Source organism: Ctenocephalides felis, unplaced genomic scaffold, assembly GCF_003426905.1.
Source record: "Ctenocephalides felis isolate EL2017-DRISC unplaced genomic scaffold, ASM342690v1 CF-g0.4_SCAFFOLD_03570, whole genome shotgun sequence".
Classification (NCBI taxonomy): Eukaryota; Metazoa; Arthropoda; class Insecta; order Siphonaptera; family Pulicidae; genus Ctenocephalides; species Ctenocephalides felis.
This window is the reverse complement of record NW_020539724.1, coordinates 22,421,992-22,443,005: the sequence shown is the minus strand read 5'-3', so window position 1 is coordinate 22,443,005 and position 21,014 is coordinate 22,421,992. Positions and strand designations below refer to the sequence as shown.

General features: G+C 33.7%; 36 non-coding genes across 36 annotated transcripts; all 36 read left to right on the top strand.

Moving 5' to 3' along the window:
* Positions 1 to 4,500: 4,500 nt before the first annotated feature.
* Positions 4,501 to 4,574, top strand: Trnai-aau. The gene has a single exon. It is a non-coding gene; the product is annotated as a tRNA-Ile (tRNA).
* Positions 4,575 to 4,661: 87 nt separating this feature from the next.
* Trnai-aau lies at positions 4,662 to 4,735 on the top strand. Its single transcript has one exon. It is a non-coding gene; the product is annotated as a tRNA-Ile (tRNA).
* Positions 4,736 to 4,983: 248 nt separating this feature from the next.
* Positions 4,984 to 5,057, top strand: Trnai-aau. Its single transcript has one exon. It is a non-coding gene; the product is annotated as a tRNA-Ile (tRNA).
* Positions 5,058 to 5,144: 87 nt separating this feature from the next.
* Positions 5,145 to 5,218, top strand: Trnai-aau. The gene has a single exon. It is a non-coding gene; the product is annotated as a tRNA-Ile (tRNA).
* An 82-nt stretch (positions 5,219 to 5,300) lies between these two features.
* Positions 5,301 to 5,374, top strand: Trnai-aau. The gene has a single exon. It is a non-coding gene; the product is annotated as a tRNA-Ile (tRNA).
* Positions 5,375 to 5,460: 86 nt separating this feature from the next.
* On the top strand, positions 5,461 to 5,534 carry Trnai-aau. The gene has a single exon. It is a non-coding gene; the product is annotated as a tRNA-Ile (tRNA).
* An 87-nt stretch (positions 5,535 to 5,621) lies between these two features.
* Positions 5,622 to 5,695, top strand: Trnai-aau. Its single transcript has one exon. It is a non-coding gene; the product is annotated as a tRNA-Ile (tRNA).
* Positions 5,696 to 5,780: 85 nt separating this feature from the next.
* On the top strand, positions 5,781 to 5,854 carry Trnai-aau. Its single transcript has one exon. It is a non-coding gene; the product is annotated as a tRNA-Ile (tRNA).
* Positions 5,855 to 6,176: 322 nt separating this feature from the next.
* On the top strand, positions 6,177 to 6,250 carry Trnai-aau. Its single transcript has one exon. It is a non-coding gene; the product is annotated as a tRNA-Ile (tRNA).
* A 148-nt stretch (positions 6,251 to 6,398) lies between these two features.
* Trnai-aau lies at positions 6,399 to 6,472 on the top strand. Its single transcript has one exon. It is a non-coding gene; the product is annotated as a tRNA-Ile (tRNA).
* Positions 6,473 to 6,692: 220 nt separating this feature from the next.
* Positions 6,693 to 6,766, top strand: Trnai-aau. The gene has a single exon. It is a non-coding gene; the product is annotated as a tRNA-Ile (tRNA).
* Positions 6,767 to 6,853: 87 nt separating this feature from the next.
* On the top strand, positions 6,854 to 6,927 carry Trnai-aau. The gene has a single exon. It is a non-coding gene; the product is annotated as a tRNA-Ile (tRNA).
* An 87-nt stretch (positions 6,928 to 7,014) lies between these two features.
* Positions 7,015 to 7,088, top strand: Trnai-aau. The gene has a single exon. It is a non-coding gene; the product is annotated as a tRNA-Ile (tRNA).
* An 87-nt stretch (positions 7,089 to 7,175) lies between these two features.
* Positions 7,176 to 7,249, top strand: Trnai-aau. Its single transcript has one exon. It is a non-coding gene; the product is annotated as a tRNA-Ile (tRNA).
* Positions 7,250 to 7,336: 87 nt separating this feature from the next.
* Positions 7,337 to 7,410, top strand: Trnai-aau. Its single transcript has one exon. It is a non-coding gene; the product is annotated as a tRNA-Ile (tRNA).
* Positions 7,411 to 7,653: 243 nt separating this feature from the next.
* Trnai-aau lies at positions 7,654 to 7,727 on the top strand. Its single transcript has one exon. It is a non-coding gene; the product is annotated as a tRNA-Ile (tRNA).
* An 87-nt stretch (positions 7,728 to 7,814) lies between these two features.
* On the top strand, positions 7,815 to 7,888 carry Trnai-aau. Its single transcript has one exon. It is a non-coding gene; the product is annotated as a tRNA-Ile (tRNA).
* Positions 7,889 to 7,975: 87 nt separating this feature from the next.
* Positions 7,976 to 8,049, top strand: Trnai-aau. The gene has a single exon. It is a non-coding gene; the product is annotated as a tRNA-Ile (tRNA).
* An 87-nt stretch (positions 8,050 to 8,136) lies between these two features.
* Trnai-aau lies at positions 8,137 to 8,210 on the top strand. The gene has a single exon. It is a non-coding gene; the product is annotated as a tRNA-Ile (tRNA).
* A 227-nt stretch (positions 8,211 to 8,437) lies between these two features.
* Trnai-aau lies at positions 8,438 to 8,511 on the top strand. Its single transcript has one exon. It is a non-coding gene; the product is annotated as a tRNA-Ile (tRNA).
* An 86-nt stretch (positions 8,512 to 8,597) lies between these two features.
* Trnai-aau lies at positions 8,598 to 8,671 on the top strand. The gene has a single exon. It is a non-coding gene; the product is annotated as a tRNA-Ile (tRNA).
* Positions 8,672 to 8,758: 87 nt separating this feature from the next.
* Positions 8,759 to 8,832, top strand: Trnai-aau. Its single transcript has one exon. It is a non-coding gene; the product is annotated as a tRNA-Ile (tRNA).
* An 87-nt stretch (positions 8,833 to 8,919) lies between these two features.
* Positions 8,920 to 8,993, top strand: Trnai-aau. The gene has a single exon. It is a non-coding gene; the product is annotated as a tRNA-Ile (tRNA).
* An 87-nt stretch (positions 8,994 to 9,080) lies between these two features.
* On the top strand, positions 9,081 to 9,154 carry Trnai-aau. Its single transcript has one exon. It is a non-coding gene; the product is annotated as a tRNA-Ile (tRNA).
* An 88-nt stretch (positions 9,155 to 9,242) lies between these two features.
* Positions 9,243 to 9,316, top strand: Trnai-aau. The gene has a single exon. It is a non-coding gene; the product is annotated as a tRNA-Ile (tRNA).
* Positions 9,317 to 9,403: 87 nt separating this feature from the next.
* Positions 9,404 to 9,477, top strand: Trnai-aau. Its single transcript has one exon. It is a non-coding gene; the product is annotated as a tRNA-Ile (tRNA).
* A 379-nt stretch (positions 9,478 to 9,856) lies between these two features.
* On the top strand, positions 9,857 to 9,930 carry Trnai-aau. Its single transcript has one exon. It is a non-coding gene; the product is annotated as a tRNA-Ile (tRNA).
* An 87-nt stretch (positions 9,931 to 10,017) lies between these two features.
* On the top strand, positions 10,018 to 10,091 carry Trnai-aau. Its single transcript has one exon. It is a non-coding gene; the product is annotated as a tRNA-Ile (tRNA).
* An 87-nt stretch (positions 10,092 to 10,178) lies between these two features.
* Positions 10,179 to 10,252, top strand: Trnai-aau. The gene has a single exon. It is a non-coding gene; the product is annotated as a tRNA-Ile (tRNA).
* An 87-nt stretch (positions 10,253 to 10,339) lies between these two features.
* Positions 10,340 to 10,413, top strand: Trnai-aau. Its single transcript has one exon. It is a non-coding gene; the product is annotated as a tRNA-Ile (tRNA).
* A 227-nt stretch (positions 10,414 to 10,640) lies between these two features.
* On the top strand, positions 10,641 to 10,714 carry Trnai-aau. Its single transcript has one exon. It is a non-coding gene; the product is annotated as a tRNA-Ile (tRNA).
* Positions 10,715 to 11,121: 407 nt separating this feature from the next.
* On the top strand, positions 11,122 to 11,195 carry Trnai-aau. Its single transcript has one exon. It is a non-coding gene; the product is annotated as a tRNA-Ile (tRNA).
* Positions 11,196 to 11,282: 87 nt separating this feature from the next.
* Positions 11,283 to 11,356, top strand: Trnai-aau. Its single transcript has one exon. It is a non-coding gene; the product is annotated as a tRNA-Ile (tRNA).
* Positions 11,357 to 11,443: 87 nt separating this feature from the next.
* Trnai-aau lies at positions 11,444 to 11,517 on the top strand. Its single transcript has one exon. It is a non-coding gene; the product is annotated as a tRNA-Ile (tRNA).
* Positions 11,518 to 11,604: 87 nt separating this feature from the next.
* On the top strand, positions 11,605 to 11,678 carry Trnai-aau. The gene has a single exon. It is a non-coding gene; the product is annotated as a tRNA-Ile (tRNA).
* Positions 11,679 to 11,765: 87 nt separating this feature from the next.
* On the top strand, positions 11,766 to 11,839 carry Trnai-aau. Its single transcript has one exon. It is a non-coding gene; the product is annotated as a tRNA-Ile (tRNA).
* Positions 11,840 to 21,014: the final 9,175 nt, after the last annotated feature.

Here is a 21,014-nt window from a genome sequence, read left to right as displayed (position 1 = left end):
GTAAAATGACCAATATTATGGCAAGGCTATGTTACATAGCGCTTCTCATACAAAATGGTACTAAATACTGTCAAAAAACCAAGAGATTGCTTTGCACTCACGCGTTTTAGATAACCTATCCTAAAAACAAACAAATGCCAAAAAACAATGTTATCATAACTGCATTTGTGCGATGTGACATAATAACATATGAGTAAAGATGTATTTTATATGTAAAACGCCTGACAGCGCAGCAAATACATAGCATTGTGATAGTATTTAGTACCATTTTGTATAAACAAAGCTACATAGCAGAGCCTTGCCATAACATTGGTCTATTTTACGGCATAATCGGTTCCTTATTTATCATGGTGATAATGAAGTCACCTAAAAGTGGGAAAAGTGTCTACATGTTTTATTTAAAATAATTTTATCTTTTATTTTCACGTCTCAAAACTGAATTCCAGTACTAAAATTATGCAATATTATGTTCTTATAAGGACATTTCTACTCACGAATTCAAAAAACTATAGTTCAATCAAATATCCTTATAAGGACATTTTTACTCATGAATTCAAATAACTATGGTTCAATTCTATTTAGTATTCAAAGCCAATATTCTTTAAAACCATTTTAAGCTTTCGATACATTTTTTGTAATGGGCTTTAAAAAATCTTTTTTTTACCTTGCAATATATAACAAAAAATAATTGTCAATTTTCTATCTCTTTTTATAACAAAAATGAGGAGAATTTATAAAAAAGTTAATTAAAATATTAAATCTAACTTTTTATTTATACAGACATTTGCATTAGTTTTGTGTAAAAAATTACATGGTATTAATACCATTTTATACTTATTAAATACTTATCTTATTATAACAAATTGATAGCATAAATATTTTTCATGCATCAGTTACAAGAGGAATAACATCATAAATTTTAGGTAATTCTAAACAATATCATAAAATTAATTTGCATAAAAACTATTGAAATTTATATGTGTATAGTGGTAATTACAAATTATTTTAATTATATATTATTAATATATTGCAGAGAAACAGATCAGCAAAAATCGTATCTTGTAGCATTCAATTATCATGAAATTATAAACGAAAAAATAATAGCACAAATTTTACAATGGCCAGTAGAAATTGATAATTTATGCAGGTAAATATGAAATAATAATAATATATAAATATATAAATTAATTTATTTCTTTGAACAGATTTTGTTGGTATTTTAGAAAACTTCAAGCTTATAAAAACTTAGTATTGGCTACAGAGGAACTAAGTATTAGCTACGTTCTTGGACTGAAATACTACAAGTAACAATAATATATATACTTAACTTTTGCATTTTAAGTTTGAATTTTATTCTTGTATAAAATTTTAATTTTGATTATATATGAGCGCTAAAGAAGTTCTCCAACATTATACTATGTTAAGCATTATAATATTGTGGGATTAAACCATCAATTTTAACCAAAAATTGCACTCTAACACCATGTAAAGTTTCATTAAAATCGTCAAAAAAAGTTCAACAAATAATTACGAAGAAACGGCTCATTTTCAAAAGACAAATCAGTCCGATTACCTACCAAATGATATCTTTGGACCAATTTTTAAATTCTAAAAATTAATTTAGGATTTTTGGCAAAATGTGGGCAAAAAATATTGCATTTTTTTGCTAATACTATAAAAACTATTTGGCCGATGATCTCCGGAAACTAATCAACGCGAATCCTCATAGAGTTTTATTAAATAACCTAATTTTTTTTTAATCGGTGCGCATTCGAAGACAAAAAATCAAATTTGGCTCAAATCCACATATATTCTTTTCAATTTTGTTTTTGTCAAACGCTTCAGAATAATTCAAAATGTCGACAAAATATAAAAATAGCAAATTGAAATTTTCATTTTTTTTACAGTTCTCTCATTTCTATTAAACATTTAAAACAATATTTAAAGCTTCTGTGAGTAATGAATATTATGGTAAAAAAATTAATGAAAAATGGAAAAATAAGTTGTTATATATATATATATATATATATATATATATATATAAATGATGTGTACCATTTTGATAATTATTTAAATATTTTAGTACTGGAATTCTCACAAATTTTGAACATACAACATACGTCCAGAAGTAAGTTTTGTGAAATATTTAAAATGTATTAAAAATGCTTTAAAATAATTATAATTGAATTTCAGATATTCATTAGCAAAAAACCACATATTTGAGAGCAGTGATATAAAACCAGTGAAACAGATTTATGACTCCAGTATTTTTAATGGGTAAATATCGCTATTCTTTAAGTATGGTATCTATACAAAAATACAAATTTATAAAATTTACAAGTTTTCAAAATTTCGCAGTACACGCGATGAATTTTCATATTTTCGAAAAAAAAAATTCTAAATTTTTTGGAATAATTAAAGACCTATTTTCCTGTTGATAATGTAGATTTTGACAATGTAATGCTTTTCTATCAAGTGTACGCCGTTTTCAATTAATATACATATATCCAAATATTGCAAACTTTCAATTGCTGATTAATTTAAAAGAAATGTATACTTTTTTCATCTTTGTTCAACACTTTATAAATATAAGAGTTTTATGTCACAATTAACAAATTACTATTATCCAAAAGAAAAGTGTATTATAAGACACAGATGAGATATTAGAAGTGCATACCATTTCCAAAAAAAATATTAATTTTAATTTAATTTATGCTATCTCAATTTATTACTATTATTCATTATCAACAAATTTTGTTATTAAACTGATTTGTTGTTTTCAATTCCACAGAGAAAATGATCTCTATTTAAACAAATTCCAAAGCCCTGACTTCGTAAATGCAAGTGTTTCTCAAACTTATCACAAAGTCGCATTGTATAGATTGAAAATTTTGAGAAACGCACAAGACGTGATGAGAGAAATCATTACGTAAGTAAAATATACTTATTTTATTAACTTAAAATATACCTTGGCTAAAAAATCAATAGGTAGCGAATGTTTTTTGAATTATTCGAATCGGTTGATCCGTGTTCTCGAAACCATCGACAAAAAATGGTATCCGCATATACATACATGCAAACACTGACATAATTTTTTTCTAATGTATATATTGTATTTCGTTTGAAATAGAGGTATATAAAAATAGTTAAAAAATGATCAACATACAATATATAATAAAAATATATTTGGTGTGATCAATATCAAAATATTTATTATTATTCAAGAGTAAGTAACGTTTTAATTACTCATTCATTGATTTTGTTTAACCATTATTATTCATCAAACAGAAAGTTTAAGATTATCATTAGGTTTCTGGCATAAAACCAAACACTACGCAACCTAAAATTTAATTGTTGTTTTACAATTATATAAAACTAAACGTAAGGACTTATATTGAAAATGAATATTTCAGACAATTTCAGACAAGTAGGTGTATCATCTCACATCAATCATATTTTATCTTGATATTTAGAACTATATTCGTTATTTGTCTAAATTATTAATATTAATTTTCTATTATTCTCACTAGCGGCATATGTCTAAAATAGAATATTTATATTTTGGTTCTGATTAGAGATTATATGAGCGAGAAATTATTGCTGGCAAGAACTCCATTAGGCGCAGCTGTTGTCCAGGTTATACTGATCCTGGTAATATCTCCAATTATTATACTAATGGTTCGAAATGCCACTTGCACTATACAGGTAAATATTTTTAATAGTGCAATCGACTCTTGTCTTGACAAAAATCTTACAAATACAATTAACATAACTAATAATGTTAATATAATAATTAACAATTAACAAAATTATAATTGATTTATTGGCTTAATCCGATTATTAGACTCTGTAAATATTTATATCAAAATCAAATTCAAGATTATATATCCACATTAATATTATACATTATGTTATGTTTCTGGTTATCATGTAATTTTAAAGCAAGGAGTCAATGTTATAATACCAAATTATATAACTTTGTAAATTTAAACTCGATTAATCGATTGATCGAAAATTATTTTAGAACTATGCAACAACCTTAGTTACTTGTACGACTCAGCTACGTCATGAGAGAAGGAAGAGCGACAAACTCTTATGCCGAATGCTTCCAGCTGCCGTTGTCAAACAACTACGGCAGCAGAAACAGGTGAAATGTTGACTAATCAATTCATTGAACCTACATTTCAAATTTTTGAATTTGAATTTGAAAAATCAATTTTGTGAGTTCATTGTTCGTAACGTCGTGTCAATAAATTGCTCATGTGAAGCAATCGTCAATTAGCTCAGTTGGTTAGAGCGCCGTGGCCCATGAGGGGTTCGATCCCCTCATGGGCCACAAATTTTATTGTAAGCGTAATTAATTGTAAGAGTTCATTGTTTGTGACGTCGTGTCGATAAATTGCTCATGTGTAACATTCGTCAAGGCCCATTAGCTCAGTTGTAAGAGTTCATTGTTTGTGACGTCGTGTCGATAAATTGCTCATGTGTAACATTCGTCAAGGCCCATTAGCTCAGTTGGTTAGAGCGTCGTGCTAATAACGCGAAGGTCGCGGGTTCGATCCCCTCATGGGCCACAAATTTTATTGTAAGCGTAATTAATTGTAAGAGTTCATTGTTTGTAACTTCGTGTCGATAAATTGCTCATATGTAACAGTCGTCAAGGCCCATTAGCTCAGTTGGTTAGAGCGTCGTGCTAATAACGCGAAGGTCGCGGGTTCGATCCCCTCATGGGCCACATATTTTATTGTAAGGGTAAATAATTGTAAGAGTTCATTGTTTGTAACTTCGTGTCGATCAATTGCTCATATGGAACAGCCGTCAATGCCCATTAGCTCAGTTGGTTAGAGCGTCGTGCTAATAACGCGAAGGTCGCGGGTTCGATCCCCTCATGGGCCACAATTTTTATTGTAGCCGTAAATAATTGTAAGAGTTCATTGTTTGTGACGTCGTGTCGATAAATTGCTCATGTGTAACATTCGTCAAGGCCCATTAGCTCAGTTGGTTAGAGCGTCGTGCTAATAACGCGAAGGTCGCGGGTTCGATCCCCTCATGGGCCACATATTTTATTGTAAGCGTAAATAATTGTAAGAGTTCATTGTTTGTAACTTCGTGTCGATCAATTGCTCATATGGAACAGTCGTCAAGGCCCATTAGCTCAGTTGGTTAGAGCGTCGTGCTAATAACGCGAAGGTCGCGGGTTCGATCCCCTCATGGGCCACATATTTTATTGTAAGTGTTAACGTCATTGCCAACCCTGGTATAATAATTATATTTTATTGCTCATGTGTAACATTTCTCAAGGCCCATTAGCTCAGTTGGTTAGAGCGTCGTGCTAATAACGCGAAGGTCGCGGGTTCGATCCCCTCATGGGCCACATATTTTATTGTAAGCGTAATAATTGTAAGAGTTCATTGTTTGTAACGTGGTGTCGATAAATTGCTCATGTGTAACATTTCTCAAGGCCCATTAGCTCAGTTGGTTAGAGCGTCGTGCTAATAACGCGAAGGTCGCGGGTTCGATCCCCTCATGGGCCACATATTTTATTGTAAGCGTAATTAATTGTAAGAGTTCATTGTTTGTAACTTCGTGTCGATCAATTGCTCATGTGTAACAGTCGTCAAGGCCCATTAGCTCAGTTGGTTAGAGCGTCGTGCTAATAACGCGAAGGTCGCGGGTTCGATCCCCTCATGGGCCACATATTTTATTGTAAGCGTAAATAATTGTAAGAGTTCATTGTTTGTAACTTCGTGTCGATAAATTGCTCATTTGAACATCGTCAAGGCCCATTAGCTCAGTTGGTTAGAGCGTCGTGCTAATAACGCGAAGGTCGCGGGTTCGATCCCCTCATGGGCCACGTATTTTATTGTAAGCGTAATTAATTGTAAGAGTTCATTGTTTGTAACGTCGTGTCGATAAATTGCTCATGTGTAACATTCGTAAGCCATTAGCTCAGTTTGTAGAGTTCATTGTTTGTGACGTCGTGTCGATAAATTGCTCATGTGTAACATTCGTCAAGCCCATTAGCTCAGTTGGTTAGAGCGTCGGTGCTAATAACGCGAAGGTCGCGGGTTCGATCCCCTCATGGGCCACATATTTTATTGTAAGCGTAAATAATTGTAAGAGTTCATTGTTTGTAACTTCGTGTCGATAAATTGCTCATATGGAACAGTCGTCAAGGCCCATTAGCTCAGTTGGTTAGAGCGTCGTGCTAATAACGCGAAGGTCGCGGGTTCGATCCCCTCATGGGCCACATATTTTATTGTAAGCGTAAATAATTGTAAGAGTTCATTGTTTGTAACGTCGTTTGGCCACATATTTTATTGTAAGCGTAAATAATTGTAAGAGTTCATTGTTTGTAACTTCGTGTCAATAAATTGCTCATTTGAAGCAATCGTCAAGGCCCATTAGCTCAGTTGGTTAGAGCGTCGTGCTAATAACGCGAAGGTCGCGGGTTCGATCCCCTCATGGGCCACATATTTTATTGTAAGCGTAATAATTGTAAGAGTTCATTGTTTGTAACTTCGTGTCGATCAATTGCTCATATGGAACAGTCCGTCAAGGCCCATTAGCTCAGTTGGTTAGCGCGTCGTGCTAATAACGCGAAGGTCGCGGGTTTCGATCCCCTCATGGGCCACATATTTTATTGTAAGCGTAAATAATTGTAAGAGTTCATTGTTTGGAACAGTCGTCAAGGCCCATTAGCTCAGTTGGTTAGAGCGTCGTGCTAATAACGCGAAGGTCGCGGGTTCGATCCCCTCATGGGCCACATATTTTATTGTAAGCGTAATTAATTGTAAGAGTTCATTGTTTGTAACGTCGTGTGGATAAATTGCTCATGTGAAACATTCGTCAAGGCCCATTAGCTCAGTTGGTTAGAGCGTCGTGCTAATAACGCGAAGGTCGCGGGTTCGATCCCCTCATGGGCCACAAATTTTATTGTAAGCGTAATTAATTGTAAGAGTTCATTGTTTGTGACGTCGTGTCGATAAATTGCTCATGTGTAACATTCGTCAAGGCCCGTTAGCTCAGTTGGTTAGAGCGTCGTGCTAATAACGCGAAGGTCGCGGGTTCGAACCCCTCATGGGCCACATATTTTATTGTAAGCGTAATAAATTGTAAGAGTTCATTGTTTGTAACGTCGTGTCGATAAATTGCTCATGTGTAACATTCGTTAAGGCCCATTAGCTCAGTTGGTTAGAGCGTCGTGCTAATAACGCGAAGGTCGCGGGTTCGATCCCCTCATGGGCCACAAATTTTATTGTAAGCGTAATTAATTGTAAGAGTTCATTGTTTGTAACGTGGTGTCGATAAATTGCTCATGTGTAACATTCGTCAAGGCCCATTAGCTCAGTTGGTTAGAGCGTCGTGCTAATAACGCGAAGGTCGCGGGTTCGATCCCCTCATGGGCCACTATTTTATTGTAAGCGTAATAATTGTAAGAGTTCATTGTTTGTAACGTCGTGTCGATAAATTGCTCATTTTAAGCAATCGTCAAGGCCATTAGCTCAGTTGGTTAGAGCGTCTGCTAATAACGCGAAGGTCGCGAGTTCGATCCCCTCATGGGCCACATATTTTATTGAAGCGTAAATAATTGTAAGAGTTCATTGTTTGTAACTTCGTGTCGATCAATTGCTCATATGGAACAGTCGTCAAGGCCCATTAGCTCAGTTGGTTAGAGCGTCGTGCTAATAACGCGAAGGTCGCGGGTTCGATCCCCTCATGGGCCACATATTTTATTGTAAGCGTAATTAATTGTAAGAGTTCATTGTTTGTAACGTCGTGTCGATAAATTGCTCATGTGTAACATTCGTCAAGGCCCATTAGCTCAGTTGGTTAGAGCGTCGTGCTAATAACGCGAAGGTCGCGGGTTCGATCCCCTCATGGGCCACAAATTTTATTGTAAGCGTAATTAATTGTAAGAGTTCATTGTTTGTAACGTGGTGTCGATAAATTGCTCATGTGTAACATTCGTCAAGGCCCATTAGCTCAGTTGGTTAGAGCGTCGTGCTAATAACGCGAAGGTCGCGGGTTCGATCCCCTCATGGGCCACAAATTTTATTGTAAGCGTAATTAATTGTAAGAGTTCATTGTTTGTAACGTGGTGTCGATAAATTGCTCATGTGTAACATTCGTCAAGGCCCATTAGCTCAGTTGGTTAGAGCGTCGTGCTAATAACGCGAAGGTCGCGGGTTCGATCCCCTCATGGGCCACATATTTTATTGTAAGCGTAATTAATTGTAAGAGTTCATTGTTTGTAACGTCGTGTCGATAAATTGCTCATGTGTAACATTCGTCAAGGCCCATTGTGCGAATAACGCGAAGGTCGCGGGTTCGATCCCCTCATGGGCCACAAATTTTATTGTAAGCGTAATTAATTGTAAGAGTTCATTGTTTGTAACGTCGTGTCGATAAATTGCTCATGTGTAACATTCGTCAAGGCCCATTAGCTCAGTTGGTTAGAGCGTCGTGCTAATAACGCGAAGGTCGCGGGTTCGATCCCCTCATGGGCCACATATTTTATTGTAAGCGTAAATAATTGTAAGAGTTCATTGTTTGTAACTTCGTGTCGATCAATTGCTCATAAGAACAGTCGTCAAGGCCCATTAGCTCAGTTGGTTAGAGCGTCGTGCTAATAACGCGAAGGTCGCGGGTTCGATCCCCTCATGGGCCACATATTTTATTGTAAGCGTAAATAATTGTAAGAGTTCATTGTTTGTAACTTCGTGTCGATCAATTGCTCATATGGAACAGTCGTCAAGGCCCATTAGCTCAGTTGGTTAGAGCGTCGTGCTAATAACGCGAAGGTCGCGGGTTCGATCCCCTCATGGGCCACATATTTTATTGTAAGCGTAAATAATTGTAAGAGTTCATTGTTTGTAACTTCGTGTCGATCAATTGCTCATATGGAACAGTCGTCAAGGCCCATTAGCTCAGTTGGTTAGAGCGTCGTGCTAATAACGCGAAGGTCGCGGGTTCGATCCCCTCATGGGCCACAAATTTTATTGTAAGCGTAATTAATTGTAAGAGTTCATTGTTTGTAACGTGGTGTCGATAAATTGCTCTTGTATAGCATTCGTCAAGGCCCATTAGCTCAGTTGGTTAGAGCGTCGTGCTAATAACGCGAAGGTCGCGGGTTCGATCCCCTCATGGGCCACATATTTTTATTGTAAGCGTAAATAATTGTAAGAGTTCATTGTTTGTAACTTCGTGTCGATAAATTGCTCATTTGAAGCAATCGTCAAGGCCCATTAGCTCAGTTGGTTAGAGCGTCGTGCTAATAACGCGAAGGTCGCGGGTTCGATCCCCTCATGGGCCACATATTTTATTGTAAGCGTAAATAATTGTAAGAGTTCATTGTTTGTAACTTCGTGTCGATCAATTGCTCATATGGAACAGTCGTCAAGGCCCATTAGCTCAGTTGGTTAGAGCGTCGTGCTAATAACGCGAAGGTCGCGGGTTCGATCCCCTCATGGGCCACATATTTTATTGTAAGCGTAAATAATTGTAAGAGTTCATTGTTTGTAACTTCGTGTCGATCAATTGCTCATGTGTAACATTCGTCAAGGCCCATTAGCTCAGTTGGTTAGAGCGTCGTGGGCCATGGGCCACATATTTTATTGTAAGCGTAAATAATTGTAAGAGTTCATTGTTTGTAACATCGTGTCAATAAATTGCTCATTTGAAGCAATCGTCAAGGCCCATTAGCTCAGTTGGTTAGAGCGTCCTGCTAATAACGCGAAGGTCGCGAGTTCGATCCCCTCATGGGCCACATATTTTATTGAAAGCGTAAATAATTGTAAGAGTTCATTGTTTGTAACTTCGTGTCGATCAATTGCTCATATGGAACAGTCGTCAAGGCCCATTAGCTCAGTTGGTTAGAGCGTCGTGCTAATAACGCGAAGGTCGCGGGTTCGATCCCCTCATGGGCCACATATTTTATTGTAAGCGTAAATAATTGTAAGAGTTCATTGTTTGTAACGTCGTGTCGATAAATTGCTCATGTGTAACATTCGTCAAGGCCCATTAGCTCAGTTGGTTAGAGCGTCGTGCTAATAACGCGAAGGTCGCGGGTTCGATCCCCTCATGGGCCACAAATTTTATTGTAAGCGTAATTAATTGTAAGAGTTCATTGTTTGTAACGTGGTGTCGATAAATTGCTCATGTGTAACATTCGTCAAGGCCCATTAGCTCAGTTGGTTAGAGCGTCGTGCTAATAACGCGAAGGTCGCGGGTTCGATCCCCTCATGGGCCACAAATTTTATTGTAAGCGTAATTAATTGTAAGAGTTCATTGTTTGTAACGTGGTGTCGATAAATTGCTCATGTGTAACATTCGTCAAGGCCCATTAGCTCAGTTGGTTAGAGCGTCGTGCTAATAACGCGAAGGTCGCGGGTTCGATCCCCTCATGGGCCACATATTTTATTGTAAGCGTAATTAATTGTAAGAGTTCATTGTTTGTAACGTCGTGTCGATAAATTGCTCATGTGTAACATTCGTCAAGGCCCATTGTGCGAATAACGCGAAGGTCGCGGGTTCGATCCCCTCATGGGCCACATATTTTATTGTAAGCGTAATTAATTGTAAGAGTTCATTGTTTGTAACGTCGTGTCGATAAATTGCTCATGTGTAACATTCGTCAAGGCCCATTAGCTCAGTTGGTTAGAGCGTCGTGCTAATAACGCGAAGGTCGCGGGTTCGATCCCCTCATGGGCCACATATTTTATTGTAAGCGTAAATAATTGTAAGAGTTCATTGTTTGTAACTTCGTGTCGATCAATTGCTCATATAAACAGTCGTCAAGGCCCATTAGCTCAGTTGGTTAGAGCGTCGTGCTAATAACGCGAAGGTCGCGGTTCGATCCCCTCATGGGCCACATATTTTATTGTAAGCGTAAATAATTGTAAGAGTTCATTGTTTGCAACTTCGTGTCGATCAATTGCTCATATGGAACAGTCGTCAAGGCCCATTAGCTCAGTTGGTTAGAGCGTCGTGCTAATAACGCGAAGGTCGCGGGTTCGATCCCTCATGGGCCACATATTTTATTGTAAGCGTAAATAATTGTAAGAGTTCATTGTTTGTAACGTTCGTGTCGATCAATTGCTCATATGGAACATTCGTCAAGGCCCATTAGCTCAGTTGGTTAGAGCGTCGTGCTAATAACGCGAAGGTCGCGGGTTCGATCCCCTCATGGGCCACATATTTTATTGAAAGCGTAATTAATTGTAAGAGTTCATTGTTTGTAACGTCGTGTCGATAAATTGCTCTTGTATAGCATTCGTCAAGGCCCATTAGCTCAGTTGGTTAGAGCGTCGTGCTAATAACGCGAAGGTCGCGGGTTCGATCCCCTCATGGGCCACATATTTTATTGTAAGCGTAAATAATTGTAAGAGTTCATTGTTTGTAACTTCGTGTCAATAAATTGCTCATTTGAAGCAATCGTCAAGGCCCATTAGCTCAGTTGGTTAGAGCGTCGTGCTAATAACGCGAAGGTCGCGGGTTCGATCCCCTCATGGGCCACATATTTTATTGTAAGCGTAAATAATTGTAAGAGTTCATTGTTTGTAACTTCGTGTCGATCAATTGCTCATATGGAACAGTCGTCAAGGCCCATTAGCTCAGTTGGTTAGAGCGTCGTGCTAATAACGCGAAGGTCGCGGGTTCGATCCCCTCATGGGCCACATATTTTATTGTAAGCGTAAATAATTGTAAGAGTTCATTGTTTGTAACTTCGTGTCGATCAATTGCTCATATGGAACAGTCGTCAAGGCCCATTAGCTCAGTTGGTTAGAGCGTCGTGCTAATAACGCGAAGGTCGCGGGTTCGATCCCCTCATGGGCCACAAATTTTATTGTAAGCGTAATTAATTGTAAGAGTTCAATGTTTGTAACGTCGTGTCGATAAATTGCTCTTGTATAGCATTAGTCAAGGCCCATTAGCTCAGTTGGTTAGAGCGTCGTACTAATAACGCGAAGGTCGCGGGTTCGATCCCCTCATGGGCCACATATTTTATTGTAAGCGAAAATAATTGTAAGAGTTTATTGTTTGTAACATCGTGTCAATAAATTGCTCATTTGAAGCAATCGTCAAGGCCCATTAGCTCAGTTGGTTAGAGCGTCGTACTAATAACGCGAAGGTCGCGGGTTCGATCCCCTCATGGGCCACATATTTTATTGTAAGCGTAAATAATTGTAAGAGTTCATTGTTTGTAACTTCGTGTCGATCAATTGCTCATATGGAACAGTCGTCAAGGCCCATTAGCTCAGTTGGTTAGAGCGTCGTGCTAATAACGCGAAGGTCGCGGGTTCGATCCTCTCATGGGCCACAAATTTTATTGTAAGCGTAATTAATTGTAAGAGTTCAATGTTTGTAACGTCGTGTCGATAAATTGCTTTTGTATAGCATTAGTCAAGGCCCTTTAGCTCAGTTGGTTAGAGCGTCGTGCTAATAACGCGAAGGTCGCGGGTTCGATCCCCTCATGGGCCACACATTTTATTGTAAGCGTTCATTGTTTGTAACGTGGTGACGATCAGTTGATTTTCTGAAGGATTTGTCAAGACCCACTAGTCAAAAATTTGTCGAAGATTGAAAAATTGAGTAGTTGTTTTGACATTTGTTAACATTAAAGTTAGACGATTTACTTGGTATAACGATAGAGTACTTGGAATCAATGAATATTCTAAACCGGAAACTGGTTCAATTATAAAAATTGTTGATTTTTGAAAATTTGATTTTGAGTTGACGGATATTTTCAAATATATGCGTAATAAATCCACTCTAAATATTTCATAAATTAATTTATTTTTTATTGATTAAGTCGATTATTTAAACATATCGAGGCAAAATACCAATACCAACTAGGTTCTTTATTATTTGTTGTGTGCCTTACAATATTTTTTCATTATTATTATACATCACTTCCACAGATCTTTTGCATAAGTAATAAAATTCTAACATAAATAACATTCAAAATCTTTGGCATTCTATTCCTCAGGTTCCGGCAGAAGACTTCGCTAGTGTTACCGTTTATTTTTCGGATATCGTGGGATTTACATCTATTTGCGCCTCTAGCACTGCGATGGAAGTTGTCTGCATGCTCAACACACTTTACAAGCTTTTCGATGACCGCTTAAGCAAATACGACGTTTACAAAGTTGAAACAATTGGAGATGCTTATATGGTAGTTTCAGGATTACCTCAGAGGAATGGTAAAGAAAATTCAATATTATTTAAGATATTTTTAACATTTCGAGAGAAAAACCTATGAGCGGTTACGTATTGGGTATGGACTAGCTAAACTAGTCCCGACATCAAGCAGTGTGATGTCAAATTCCTACTTGGGGTTGTAGATCTAAAATATAATTTCAAGTGAAAATCGCCATTCATGGGCACAGCTGCATATATAAATATCGCCAAAACAAAAAATACTGCTAAGTGTAATCGCGTATGTCAGAAATAACCATGAAATAACATAGGATAATTATTGGGTTCTGCCTTCCAAACAAGTCATATAATAAATAATAAGATGCCAAAACCATTGCTGAAAAAATAATTTATGTTTTAACCATAAACCTTACACTACATGGATTGCTAGTCCTCATATGCTTTCTATTTTATAAAATGTATGAAAATAGAAGGGGACTGTGACGTCAGTTAGTGAACGAGGGTAGCCGACAATCGTGAAACGATCCCGATTAATCAAATATCATATGTAATGTGACTTATTTTAATAATATAATGGCAATTATGTGGACTGATAAATTTGTAAGATTTGATAATAATACTATTTAATAATATCATCAACGCGATTCAAATATTATCTGTGATAGTTTTATTTCAATAATATAATGGCAATTCTGTGGACTAATAATTTTATAAGAAATGATATTAATTAATTAATTAAACTATTTTTCCTATGGCAAAATCAGCTTATATAATTTTATAAGAAATGATATTAATTAATTAATTAAACTATTTTTCCTATGGCAAAATCAGCTTATATATCAAGGGCTGTGAAAAATGATATTTAATTATTCGGGAGTATTCCAGGAACCACTACATGGACCGATTTTTGCTTCACAACAATTTAAGAATTTCAAGCACATTATTTAATTTTAGGTTAGGTACAAGACACATGACATAGGACTTTTAATCTATCAGAAGTGTTCCACGATTATCGGCAACGCTCGTTCAGCAATTGACGTCACAGTTTCTTCTATCTTTATACACTTATTTTGCACTCGACTAGCAGTCCATGTAGTGTAAGGTTTATGATTCCAACTTATTCTAAATTGTTTGACTCTATAGTTGGAAAAAGTATATGTGTGTATATGTGGATGTATGAGTGTGTGTAATGGACATACACCGTGTTTATTCCATACAGTGTTTCTGAAAACTTTAAATGTTGCTAAATTGTTAACGTAATAAGTTTTGCACATTTAGCTCCGAATTTTCGAAACCTATCTTTGCCAAAAACTAATTACCACTCCTCTCCATCATTACGAATTTAATGAAATCGGTTGATCTATGCCCTCAAAATCGTGGACGAAAAATTATATCCATACATACATACATACATACACAAACATCCATTTTTCTAAGGAATGCTCTACGGGAAGTTAATAATGCAAAAATGCATGAAATTCAAAGAAGTAAACGGTAGAGATGCCTAGTACATTTTCTTGAATTACTGTACATAGGTATGTACAAAAAATGTATTAGTATTTTGATGAATTGAATTTTAATCATGAAAATATTATTTACTGTGATGAAGTGATATAAACATTAAAAAATGTAAAAATAATTGTTATAAATCTGGTTGCTTATAGGAAATCGACATTCAGCCGAAATTGCTTCCATGTCCCTAGATTTAATTCAAGCAGTTTCTACACATTTTAGGTATTTTACAAATATTATAAAAAAATTCAATTCTATTGAACTATTATTTTATTTTACCACTACAGAATTCCACATCGTCCGACTGAGACGATCAAAATAAGAGCAGGAGCTGCAACGGGCCCCTGCGTTGCTGGAGTTGTTGGAAATACAATGCCAAGGTAGGCCTTTCAAATTTAAAACTAGTGGGGTGCCTTAAAAAAAATTGCTGGAACTTCTCGTACCATAATTAAAGATCTTAGTACGAAACCCAAAAAAAATTACACAAAATGTAAAAACATTATTAAAATCTTTATAAAATATCTAATAATTTGATGTACATATGTCCAATAAACATTTTTCACCGCCAAATGACATTTTTTTAACTTATTTTTATTGAGAGTTCATAACCGCTGGACCTGCCTTTCCAAAAAACAGTTCTTCATCTTGTCAATACAAGTAAAATGTTTTTTGAATTATTAAAGTTGGGCGCTCTGTTCTCTTAACAACTGAGTCACCGTTTTTGGCACTTTTTGCCCTGTATCGGCAAAAACAGTTAAAAAAAATTGGAACGGCTAGACCTGCCTTCGCCAAAGACTAATTAACACGTCTCCTTTTCAATACGAACCGAATGTATTTTGATTTATTCAAATCGGTTGATCGGTGTTCCCGAAATCGTCTACGAAAAATTGTATCCGCACACACACACTCATATACATCCATTTTTTCTAAGGTATGCCAAAATATTCAGAAATCTTTAAAACGTAAATAAATATACAAATTTTAATTTTCGCCACGATATATCAAAAGAAAATTTACATAAACCATCAATGGTAAATTTATATCAGATAATTTAGTTTAAATTGTACCAAAATAACTTAATGAATTGAAGAAAAAACAAATTTTTGACAAAATTTCTAGTGAAATCTCATATGCCTGACGCATTTTTGGAAAAAAAACTCAGGTTTTGTTTGGAGCTTGCGAAACATATCGAAACGTATCGTTTGCTCCAAACATCTATGATTGACGTGAATTAACGAAAATTTATAAAAAATATCAAAAATTCCTTTAACTTCACGTAGGGTAAGTTTTAGCAATCATTCAAAAATCGAAAATGAAAATGTTTGCATATCTTCACGTTTCTGAATCTTCTGAACATTTTGGAATATCTGAAAAAAATATGTTGTGTGGTGTGTATGTCTAGTATGTATTTTTATCCATGTTTTCATCCAGGTGCACGGGTCAACCGATTTCAATGATTCCAATTGACATACTTCGATTCCTATTAATGGGGAGGCGCGCTGATTAGTTTCATTCCTATTATAGAACACTAATTCGGCAATAAATTTACTTCATAATGATTTTATTTATGTATTTTGTTACCAAACACATTTTATAACTTCAATATGTAACTTATTATAGACGAACGGTGTAGTCAAAGACTCCTAAAATTTAATGATTTTCTTAACTTTACTTGTTTTTGAGGCATCGGTGGTGGACCTTTTTACCCGCGGACCTTTGAGCCCTGCTCTATCACACACACACATAATATTATTAATGTTACATACTCACTGAGAACTATAATTCAATTGTGACCCCCTCTGGAGCCAATGCTGGATCCGCCACTGTTCGATGATAGGGGGAAAAAAGTGCAATAAATTGCAAATCAGTTTTTTGAGAACGGGGTCTATAAAACACGAGTAATGATAGTTAAGTATTTATAATAATCTATTTGAAAACATTTTAAATTTTTCGAATATTTTATTACGGTGCGAGAAGTTTCAGCAATTTGGCTTAAGTCACGATGCCATACAACACTAGTATTTTATTTCATTTATAACATAATTATTATTTCAGATACTGTTTGTTTGGCGACACTGTCAACACGGCATCAAGAATGGAGAGTACTGGAGAAGGTAACTGCCTATTCCAAAAAATGTATTTTAATCAATCTTTATCGTAATTATAACATAATGACGATAGATTTATGATTTCAATAATTTTAATTACCATTATATTATAAACAAATACAAATTAATTTTATGGTCTAACATTTTATCATTGTCATTTCAAGCAATGAAGATACAGATATCAGAAACTACAAAAGTAGCTTTGGATAAAATTGGAGGATATTGCGTTGAACATAGAGGATCGTTCGAGGTTAAGGTGAATATTTTTAAAAAAATTGTATATGCATTTTTATATTATATATATATATATATATATATATATATATATGAAATATATACAGATTGCCCATTGTACATAAATGCATGGATATTAGTACATACTTATTTTTGTCGTATCGGAACTAGTTATAAGAATCATTCTAATATTGTCTAGGATAAGAAAGCACTTTCAGTTTTTTTTTAAGTTTACAGAATAACACGTCATTCAATAAGTCCATAGAATTATTAACTTCCCGTAGGGTAAGTTATAGTAATCGTAAAAAAATCGAAAATGGAATTTTTTATATATCTTTACGTTTCAGAGGTTTCTGAACATTTTGGCATATCTTAAAAAAATGGATGTATGTGTGTGTGTGCGGATACAAATTCAAAAAATATTTCAAATAATTCAAAAAATATTTCATTCGTATTGATAAAGAGACGTGCTGATTAGCTTTTGGCGAAGACAGGTCTAGCTGTTCCGAAGATACGGGGCAAAAAGTTCTAAAAACGGTAACTCAGTTTTCAAGAGAATGGAGCGTCCGATTTTAATAAGACAAAAAAGATTTTACTTGTATTGAGAAGATGAAGAACTGATTAAATTTTTGGGACGACAGGTCCAGCGGTTATGGACTCTCAATAAATATAAGTTAAAAAATGTTATTTTGAGGTCAAAAATGTGTATTGGACATATGTACATCAAATTATCAGATATTTTATAGAGATTTTCATAATACATATTTTGTATAATTTTTTTCGGGTACCGTACCAAGATTTTTAATTGCGGTACGGGTAGTTCCAGCAATTTGCCTTCAGGCACGATGCCGTGCATCCCACTAGTTTATATTTATATATTGTAATTTTGAATAATTCGTAGTTGAAATAATGCGGATTTCCATAATTTGTCATATATGTTTGTTTAGATTAAGGAAAACCTAGTGTCCGCATTTCAACTACGAATTATTCAAAATTACAATATACAAATATAAATCATCTTACGAAGTGATATTGAGTGATGTGTTATATGAGAAAATACAAATAATATTTTTTCGATGATAATGAACAATACAGTAAGTAAAATTATATAGCGGATTATTTAAATCCTATAAAATGCTCAAAAGTGTAAAAGTAATATAATTTAGAAACAAAAATAACTTACCGGCCATTTTAATCCAAAAGCACTTGTCACTACCAAATTGTTGTTCTCACTTTTCTATATGATCGAAATAGTTTTATATTTAAATTTAATATCAGGGGAAAATAAGCACACAACCATTTTCAATTAAATAAATTTACTTTACTTTAATACTCCAGTAATTTTAATCATGCTTATTTATCTATAAATCTTACAATAATTTTGACTCACACTTTGTTATTGTTGACAATTCAACACAACGATCTTCGTCAACGCAAATTCACAATCGCCAACTTAATAATATATCTTTTCTCCAATGCTGACAACCATAGATAAAAGAACAGTATCCAATGCTGGCAACCATCGATAAAATAAGCATGACAACCGTTTTTAACTAATATATTAATGGATCAATAATATTAATAGATCTAACTAATATTATTAAATCATTCCAAATATATTATATTCTACAATTGTTTAAGTGCAATTCATTATAATACTTGTTCTTTACAATATTTATTAACTTCCCGTAGGGTGAGTTATAGTAATCGCAAAAAAATCTAAAATGAAAACTTTTATATATCTTAATGTTTCAAAAGTTTCTGAACATTTTGGCATACTTTAGGAAAAATGATTTCAAGAACACGGATAAACCAATTTCAATGATTCAATAAACATTCGATTCCTAATAATAAGGAAACGTGCTGATTAGTTTTTGGCTAAGGCAGATCTAGCAGTTTCGAAGATACGGGGCAAAAAGTGCCAAAAAATGATAATTGAGTTTTTGAGAAAACGAAGCATCCGATTTCAATAATTCAAAAACCGTTTTACTTGTACTGACAAAATGAAGGACTGATTGAATTTTTTGAAAAGCGGGTCTAACAGTTTTGAATATAGAGTAAAAAAAAGTATAAAAATGCCATTTGGCGGTCAAAAATATTCATTAGACATATGCACATTAAATGATCAGATATTTTATAGAAATTTTAATAATAAGTATAAATTTTGGTGCCTTAAGAACAGTAATTGATTATGTTTACTTATTCCTGGAAGCGAACTATATCTAAAGAGCAGACGGACATTAAAATTATATTGCTAACAAATCTTTAAAAAATAAAGCTAATTAAAAATAATTTATGTATCTATTTATTAATCCACAAATTAATATTAAATTAATGTTTAAGCATTTGCAATGTTCATTTATTTCTAGGGTAAAGGAATGATGAATACCTATTGGTTGCTGTCTAAAGAAGGTAAGAGCAACGAGAACGTGGCAACTTATTCGCAGAATTTTCTCACCACGGTAACTCCAGATTTTATTCATCTAATTGCCGATTAGATACATTTCTGACATACTTTTCTTGTACTTGAATTAATGGTTAAATGTGGTTATTATTTAATTTATTCAATGATTAGGTTATCATAACTATAGATAAATGTGTATAGCAATAGGTGTTGTTGCTTAAGTATAAAAAAAATTAATGGTAGAACTTGAAATTATTTAAGCATTATTCCAGACTTTTTATAAACCAGATTTTTGAACTAAAAATTGAATTTTAGTTTTACATATTATTTTTTTACAATGACCTTACAGCAATTTACAACTCAATATTTTAGATACGCAATGATATTTTTTAGACTGCCGAACACATAAAATTTTGTTTATATTAGTTATTATGCTAAATATTTTAAATAATTATAAGAATTTGTTTTTATGTGATTTTTAAAAACAAAAAGTCCAATAATCATAATATAAGAAGAAGAACAATGAATGTAATTTGGCAATCAATTTTTCCTGCTAATAACACCTTTGCGTTTTAGTAATTTATTTTGATTAAACGACTTTGCGATTTAATAAATGATATAAAAAACAGCAGAATTGTTTGAAATATAAATATTTTAATTAATATTATGCAATTCAAAGATTAGTTTAATTTTGATTTTTTATGTTTTATTTCTAAATTGTTTCCTGAGTAGAATAGATTAATATTATTTTAGTAGTTTTAATCTTAGTTTATTAATGAATAAATGGTGCATCTGCTTTAGACAATAATAAACTTTTAGTTGTCCGCCAAAAACAATAAATAATATTTTTCCTTAGAAAATCTCATTTTTTGTCTTAATTTAATTTTTTTTAGATCAGGCTCAATTTGATCTTATAAACAATTAAATGTGAAAGTAAAATATTACTGTTTTACATATTTAGTATATTTGAAATATTGTTTATTGTGTCAAATTTTATCATAATGTTATTAGTATTATCGTTATTAGTTCCTCATTGTTCTAAAAAAAAATTAATTCAATGATAGAATAGTTTGATAAGCAATACAATTTATTAAATATAATATGATATTTATTAAGAATTGAAATTTAATACGGAATATTACAAAGTTCTTTGTCAAATAAAATATATGTTAATGTATTGAATGTTAAATGTATTGTTCAAGTAATTATCGTAACTTTATTCCATATGGAATAAAATTGATCCTATTGTTAAGAATGGGAAGATTTGATATACCATTTTGATATACCATTGATACCATTGTTAAATGTTTTAGTATTAACATTATAATTATTATGTGGAATGCCCAGCTCATCATATTGTGAATGCAAAATTATAATAAACTAATAAAAAAATATGATTTGAATATTGTTTCACTAATTATTTATATGTGAAATATACGATTTTTTATTTTAAACATTAATTTTTTAAATGAGCTTATTACTAACTGAACTGCTTTTCCGCTGCAAAATTAATAAAAATAGGTATAACAACTGTAGCATTTTTCAAATATTTATAATTTTACTATCGTTTACATGAAGTAAAACATTATTTTTTG